Source organism: Sus scrofa, chromosome 3, assembly GCF_000003025.6.
Source record: "Sus scrofa isolate TJ Tabasco breed Duroc chromosome 3, Sscrofa11.1, whole genome shotgun sequence".
In the NCBI taxonomy this organism is placed as follows: Eukaryota; Metazoa; Chordata; class Mammalia; order Artiodactyla; family Suidae; genus Sus; species Sus scrofa.
The window spans coordinates 84,627,307-84,633,306 of record NC_010445.4 but is presented as its reverse complement, the minus strand read 5'-3'; the positions used below and the strand labels follow the sequence as shown (position 1 = coordinate 84,633,306).

Sequence of the window (6,000 nt, the reverse complement as noted above, 5' to 3'; positions counted from 1 at the left end):
CTTCCCAAACCCATACAGGTTTTAGAAGAAAAGTTAATAAAACAAGAATAAAAATCATAAGGATTGGAAAAGTTCTTCAAAATAGAAATAAATTATATCCTGACTATGGCAGCAAAGGGTATAGGGGAGTGGGGGCTGATGAATATAAAGGGATGTGTCCCAGGGCATTCCAGCAAGTGAAGGGTCACATTAAGCAAAGCCTGGGAACTGTCTTTCAAGTAGGCATTATCAGTATTAATAAGTGAAGAGATTGTGGTTGGGGCAGGTCAGCCTCTTGGCAGAACCTCACGGTATTAGAACACAGAAGAGACTTTTATTTTTAGCTTTACTGTCTCAGAAACTTAATTTTGCCAGGGCACACAGTCTGGTCACATTTAGGGAGACTGACAAAAGCTAATCAAAGTTAGGGGAAACTAACATGTAAAAGCCCAGAGTATTCATAAAAGGCATATGGAGTTTATACATTTTCAAACATCATCTCTTACTCCGATGGAAATATGTGCATTGGTCCATGCTCTGAAAGTAAAACTGTGTGGAAAGATGATTTTACTAAGTAAGAAGGTGGGCCTGTTCCCTGCTTTGCCATTTCTCTGTGAAATGATGGTGCCATCAGAATTTGAAGTGTCTACTTTCCTAGACCAGGTACAAAGTTTGAAATAAAATCTGCTAGGAGAAGACTTAAAAAGGCAATTTTCTTTCCACTTTGATATTCAAATGAGCCATGTGCAGATTTCAGCCTTTCTCTATCTTTCTTTAATAAGATGGTAGGAAATGAGTTATGGTGATTTTTTTTTTTTTCCACTGTTGGTTATCTAAAACACTAGAATTTGCGGTCCTTTACGTTTCCCTTTGACCAGTCATGACATTAGCAATGCTTTGCCCGTGTATGAGGCAGTATCTTTATCATTCAGTAGTTTTGGTTTTTATTAGCAGCGATTGCTATTTTGCCATGTGGCGCCCCCTAACCCCTGAAGGGGTACAGATCTGTGAGTTCTGAGTCTGAGGTGCTGGTTTTACCAGGATAAGCTAGGGATCCTGGCAGACCTACTAATTCACTTGCAGAGCCTCCGCAATTCACTCCTATCCCTGGGAGACAGAACATTCTGTGTTGGTACAAGGCCAAGAAGCCCACAGCTGTGACTAATCAGCTGGTATGTTCCCTCAGGCTCTTCCAGAGAAATTGAGGTGGGTGGAAGTGTGCATGCTGAAAATTTGGGTGCATATTTTATGTTTCTCGGTGTCCTCTGGATGAGGGTACAAGGGCAAAGTAATAAAGAATTGTCTTTCGCATTTCATGGACAGCATCACCTTAAACCTAGATAGGGGCACTGATCCTAGTCTCCTCGATTTCAGAAAAGCTTTATTTGTAATTTTTAAAGTATTTTTGTGGTTGTTTCAAATAGTCATTTTTAAAGTTCTGTGGGGGTTTTGCTTAACTTGGCAGATTCAAAATCAAAAGGCTTATAACAAGCTTTATAACAACTCAAAAATAGCGAGATCTAAAATGCTTGAACTTTTTTCTAAGTGGCATCTCTTAATAATGCAATACATTTCAAAATATAGTTGCTAAGATTTTCATAATCATCCTAGGAATGCAATATTTCTGTGGGATATATAGAGCAGAAACCAAGAAGTTTTCCTAAGATGAGGATTTATCTATAGCTTTGAATGTAATTTTTTATTCTCAAGAAAATGTAACAGGAACAGGAGAATTGGGGGCCCCCATAGAGGACATGTCTGGGCAAAAATATCTTCATTTGTTAAGTTGTTTACATGTTTATAGCAAGCCTTGCTCTCAGAAGCAGGCAGAGAATTCCTACTCAACCAAATTTTGCCTTTGCACAATCATTCTTAGCATTCTTAGTTTCTGAGTAAGCAAGAAGAAATTATATATTCATTTAAAATTTGTTATTTGGCTTACTCTGACTAGGGATATATTCAGCTATGATTTTTTAAATCCATTGATTATTTAAAAAACAAAGTTTTGCCAATTCTTTAGAAATGTTAAAAAACAATTTGGGGAGTAGGAAAATATTGAGCTATGAAAGATAGGATAGGGAGAAGTAGAAGGGGGGAAAATTAGAGGTTATTTTCTGTAGTTAGTACATTTCTCTTTGAAGAAATAATTCTGAACAAAAAAAAGTGGCTTCCCTTAAGCACATGAAAGGTGCCCAGATTTTATCTAATATTAAAAATCATGACATGTGTCTGATGGCTGTCAGGATTCTGAGAAAATATTAACTTTCATTTTATGGCAATGCTCTGCCACTACAAATTTTACATTTAACAGAGTCCATTTCTTCATCTTGCCTTCATAGTCTCTGAATTCAAGATTTATTGCTCTGATGTCAATCACATATGCTTTATTTTCTGAGTCCTTGCCTCACCTGACTGTCTATAGTCCCTAGAAGACAGGATACCAATAACACTGGTGAATGTTTATGAAGGCTTGACAAGTGAAGGAGGAAAAATTTAGCTGGGGTCAATTTGGGTGGAGCATTAGTGGCAATTGAGAGAGTTCTAGGTCATGATGCTTCTGGGTCATGCTGTCTCATCTACAGAGAATGGCTGTGGCCAGAAGGAGATCTCTTCAAACAGCACACGTATCAGGAGAGGATAGAAGTAGTCGTTACAATGCTGGGGAAATAACAACAGCTTTTATGGGGGTGGGGGTAAGCAATAGTGCAATATTGGCATTTTACGAGAAAAGTAAGCATGATTTATTTAATAAAATTATCCAAGCTAATTCATTATTTTTTCAAATACATTTAAAAATGTATTCATGGTGAAGTTATGAAAAAAATATAAAGCTTCAACAAAAGTATCATGTAAATATAAACTACTGGCTACAAAATGATACCTCTAGGCTCTGCTGTTTGCTTGGACTCCATTCCTCTCCATCCTGGGACCAATGAGATCCTCAGAGCTATAACCTCCCATGTGGTCAGCCCACTTGGCTTTCCATATCTTCCTGTCATTTAGCTCCCCTGAGTGGAGTTGTCACTAATAATAGCCTCTGGGTAGCTCATCTGCTCTACCAGAGCAGGTTTATTTCAGCAGTCTTATTTCTTTGCCTGCCATTTCCAAAGAAGTGGTCATGGCCCTAGTCTCTTCCTTCTCAGCTGAGGCATCTGCTTGTGCAGTTCACTCCTCCGGCCAGGTCTGTCCCAGGCTTTTTGTGTGGGGTTGTGCTGCAGGAGATCAGTGACAAAGAATGGGAAGAACCGCTTGTAGTGAGTATGTCAGAAAAGGAGATGAGGCAGGAAGCGGAAGAGGAGGCGATTAGAGACAGAGAGAAAGATGGCCAAGTTGCTGACCAATGTCTCAAACATTTGCATGACCACAACAAAAGCACCAGTGTTTCAGTTTTTAAAAATAGCAATGTAAAACGTGGTGGTTTTCAATCTTGGCTGCACATTGGGAAACATTTTAAAAATATTGATGCTTGGGTTGCATGCCCTCTGCCCCCCCTGGCCCCCGATTTAATTGTTCTGGGTTGTGGCTTTCTCATTAAAAGTTTTAAAATCTTCCAAGAAAGTTCCAACATGCAGCCAATGTTAAGAACCTTGGGTATAAATGAATACGAGGATTTTGAAAATCAGTATTAAATCAGTAAATGGGAAGTGAAGCTCTACCTTCCCTTTAACCAAAGGGAAACAGGCTCATCTTTAAGGAGCATCTTCCATGTGCCAGGCATGGTGTTGAGTACTGTTATCTTTTTAATTTTTAAGTAATACCGTGAAGTGAGAAGTTAACCCACTTTAAAAGGTGAAGAATGGAGGTTTAGAGAGGAAAAGTAATTCGCCCAAGGTGACAGTGTTGTGGAGTTTAAATTAGCAGCTGGGTCTCAATCCCAGGTCAATATGATTCCTCTATTTTCTTCCCTTTCCTTTAAGACACAGTTGTAAAGGGTAGTTTATCATAGATTGGCTTGATATAAGGCAGATCTTTTCTGCCTTATATCTAGGGATAAGAAATCGATCTGTTCTAATCACTGTAATCTGTAAGACTGCTCAAAATCAGGGGTCATCAAATTATTAACCACTCTCTGGTTTTGAGTGGTTTGTGAAGTAAGAATGGTTGAAAAAAATTGAAGACGGGTATTTCATGGCCCATGAAGATGGTATGAGATTCAAAATTTCATGACCACAGATAAAGTTTTATTGGAACACAGCCATGCTTATCCATCATGTTTTATCTGTGGCTGTTTTCACATCACAGCAGCAAGGTTGAGAGTACTGGTGAAAGAGACTATATGAAGAACACAGCCTAAAATATTAAGCGTTTAGCCTTTTGCAAAAAAATAAATACTTGTTGATGTCTGCTTTAAAGTAAACCCTGATAGAGAAATCTTAATGAAAAAACTGATATACTATAGAGAATGCTTGTTCATATTAAAACATACATAACAATATAAAACAACATGCAGTTATTTGAAGGTGTAAACTACCCTAGTGCATTTAAGTGTTGGTTTAAAAGTTGTTAGTTGGCCTTGGGGGTTGATGTTTATATAAATGTAAAGCAAAAGCACCTTGAACCATTATTCACTGAAGATTAGTCCCAGAAAAAGGTAAAACCTTTACAAATGATGTCACTGGCAACTCAGGATTAATCATGGTAACCCCATTTATTTTCAGCTTTACTTGTAAATTAAGTAAATCACTGCATAATTCTGTTTCTATTTTTGCATTAAATTTCTTTTTCCAGAATTTTTATTTTTTTTTAATATTGATATATATACATCAGTGTTCTCAGAAATATATCCACCCAGTAATATGCTATCTTTGCTGTAACAACTGTCCCAGAGTTTCTCAAAATATGTTCCTTGGATCACATGCCTTAGAATGACCTAGGATTCTCGTTTTAAATACAGATTCCAGGGTCTCAGCCCAGACCTACTGATTCAGAACCTCTGAGGACAGGATTCTGCCTTTTCTCAGGCTCCTAAGTTGAATCTCATGCATCCTGTAGAGTGAGAAGCCCGTGCTACACATGGGTGATTATATTCATGGTTATGCTAGGAACATAGGTTGAGAGGAGCAGGCAAGCATGGTGTAGAGATTCCTGCAGAGGATTGGAGCAATATCAGGATTCTATATCCCCAGGATGTATAATGGAAAGAAACTATGGAAGCCATCTGACTAATAAGAAGCAGATTCATCCAGGTGAACAGAGAAGTAATAGAAGTGAGGAAGCTCAGTAAAACAATGAACGCTAGGATGGATTGCTGTTGATTTTTTCGGCTTTGTCAGAATATGATTGATATCAGGGCCATTTCCCTTCCTGACATCCCTTTTTTATTCTAGAAATGACCAAGATCACCAGACATTTTCTATTTGCTCTTTCAGATCCATTTTCCATCCCTTTCTATCTACCCTGTTCTCTGAGTAGGTTGGGCTGTAGGGACAGCATCAAGAAGCTTCCCTGCCCTGAGGCTTCTAGTTGGAGTGATCAGTGGAGTGCCCTGGGAGGAGATCAGAGGAGAGGGAGGGGTGTGATGCCCACTCACTGTAGAACCAATCTAACTGGCTGTTTCTTTGGACTGAAAGTCTTTGATCTGTTCAAGGTGACCTTTTCTACATAATGCTCCACTGCCAGGTTCTGTTCAATGCTTTCGCCTTGTCCCTTTGGGTCTGAGGGCAGCAGTAGCCCCATGGTTACAAGTCCAGGTTAACTGCAGCATCCTTTATGTTTCTACAACCTACCCACATGTACTTAAACCACCTTTGAATTATTCTAATTTGACTATGGTATCTGTTTCCTGTTGGGACCCTACTGAAACAGCAAGCAAATGTCAACAGGCAGGGTCCAAAAGGAAATGGGGGATCATATCCTTGGTGAGCAAAGGTTTAGTGTGTCAAATATGACAAGAGACCTCACACGTAGTATTGCTATTATCCCTGCCCAAGACCCTCCTGTCTCCACCCATTTGTCTGGCTCCCTCCAGGTCACTATAAAATCTCACCTTGAATGTCAACTTCTAAGAGATTCCTCAAATGA

At 39.0% G+C, this 6,000-nt stretch overlaps 1 long non-coding RNA gene across 2 annotated transcripts in view; it reads left to right on the top strand.

Annotated features, from left to right (window-relative positions):
- The window catches only part of LOC110260099, a 207,921-nt gene continuing 202,169 nt past the window's right edge, over positions 249–6,000 (top strand). Inside the window, exon 1 of one of the 2 annotated variants that reach the window (XR_002342943.1) lies at positions 249–1,185. This is a non-coding gene — a long non-coding RNA (uncharacterized LOC110260099). The remainder of the gene's footprint in view (positions 1,186–6,000) is intronic. The other variant, XR_002342942.1, reaches the window with a different exon arrangement.